Source organism: Hemitrygon akajei, unplaced genomic scaffold (genome assembly GCF_048418815.1).
Source record: "Hemitrygon akajei unplaced genomic scaffold, sHemAka1.3 Scf000045, whole genome shotgun sequence".
NCBI lineage: Eukaryota > Metazoa > Chordata > Chondrichthyes > Myliobatiformes > Dasyatidae > Hemitrygon > Hemitrygon akajei.
The window spans coordinates 336,801-338,762 of NW_027331931.1; the positions used below are offsets into that span (position 1 = coordinate 336,801).

The window sequence follows — 1,962 nt, forward strand, 5'->3', positions numbered from 1 at the left end:
ATTATCTAGTTCGCCTACCAGCCCCAACTAGGTGTTGAGGATGCCATCGTCTACTTACTGAACCGTGTCTACGCCCATCTGGACAAGCCGGCGAGCACGGTGAGGAAGGGTCATGTTTTTTGACTTCTCCAGTGCGTTCAACACCATCCGCCCTGCTCTACTGGGTGAGAATCTGACAGTGATGCAGCTGGATGCTTCCTTGGTGTCATGGATTATTCATTACCTGACTGGCAGACCACAGTTCGTCCACTTGCAACACTGTTTGTCAGACAGAATGGTCAGCAGCACTAGGGCTCCACAGGTGACTGTCCTGCCTCCCTTTCTCTTCACCATCTACACCTCGGACTTCAACTACAACACAGAGTCTTGCCATCTTCAGAAGTTTTCTGATGACTCTGCCATAGTTGGATGCATCATCAAGGGAGATGAGGTTGAGTACAGGGCTACGGTGGGAAACTTTGTCACATGGTGTCAGCTGAATCATTTGCAGCTTCATGTGAAAAAGACTAAGGAGCTGGTGATGGACCAGAGGAGGGCTAAGGCACCGGTGACCTCTGTTTCCACCCAAGGGGTCAGTGTGGACATGAAGGAGGATTGCAAATACCTGGGGATACGAAATGACAACAGACTGGACTGGTCAAAGAACACTGAGGCTGTCTACACGAAGGGTCAGATCTGTCTCTATTTCCTGAGCAGACTGAGGTCCTTTAACATCTGCTGGACGATGCTGAGGATGTTCTACGAGGCTGCGGTGGCCACGGCTATCATGTTTGCTGTTGTGTGCAGGGGCAGCAGGCTGAGGGTAGCTGACACCAACTGAATCAGCAAACTCATTCGCAAGGCCAGTGATGTCGTGGGGGTGGAAATGAACTCTCTGACGGTGGTGTCTGAAAAGAGGATGCATGCCATCTTGGACAATGTCTCCCATCCAATCCATAATGTACTGGTTATGCACAGGAGTACATTCAGCCAGAGAGTCATTCCACCGAGATGCAACACCGAGCGTCATAGGAAGTCATCCCTGACTGTGGCCGTCAGACTTTACAGCTCCTCCCTCGGAATGTCAGACACCCTGAGCCAATAGTCTGGTCCTGGACTAATTTCCACTTAGCATAATTTACCTATTATTATTTAATCATTCATGGATTTATATTGCTATATTTCTACACTATTCTTGGTTGGTGCGACTGCAACGAAACCAAATTTCCTTCGGGATCAATAAAGTATGTGTGTCTGATTAAATTACAGCAGGCAATATTTCAATTCCCTGACCGGGAATCGAACCCGGGCCGCGGCGGTGAGAGCGCCGAATCCTAACCACTAGACCATCAGGGAATCTGACGAAACACTGCCTACAGCAATAGACAACTATCAAACCCAGCAAAATGTAAAACAAAACTTGCAGATAAATAATAATAATGAATAAATGTGATAAATATTGCCACCTATCTACTGCTCAGCACTTTGCAGATCTCTTCTTTACCCAGTGCTTCTGGTTAAAGAACACTCTGGACTCTGAATTAATCAGTGGGAAACACTCGTTGTCCAGTGTTTTTATGAAGATGGTGACATTCATTTTCTCCTATGAGCCCTCGGTCATTCTTGTTTCCGTCTATCGCCTCGAAGCAGTTCAGTAGTCGGCCTTCCGATTCCCGCGACATTGTTGTCGATACATCTGTTGTCTTGTTCCTTATCCTCCACCTGGGTGGAGGTAGGAGAAAGAAAACCAGACGTTCATAATGCCCGAAATATGTTCTGAGGGTAGAATGGTAGGCTTTCCTGATCGTACTCTAGCAGTGGTCGAGTGTGTGGGAGCCCCGGTACTGAGGATGACGCGCTGATGACAAATGAGCTTAGAATTCATTAAATAACCCTGATAGAAACCCCTGCAATGATTTGAAAGTCCTCAGGGTAGGCAGTTCCTTGTTTGCTGTTCGCGGCACTCAGTACATGGTATGCTTG

The 1,962-nt window shown here is 47.6% G+C and overlaps 1 non-coding gene across 1 annotated transcript; it reads right to left on the minus strand.

Annotated features, from left to right (window-relative positions):
- Window positions 1-1,263: 1,263 nt before the first annotated feature.
- On the minus strand, window positions 1,264-1,335 carry trnae-cuc (transfer RNA glutamic acid (anticodon CUC)). The gene has a single exon. It is a non-coding gene; the product is annotated as a tRNA-Glu (tRNA).
- Window positions 1,336-1,962: the final 627 nt, after the last annotated feature.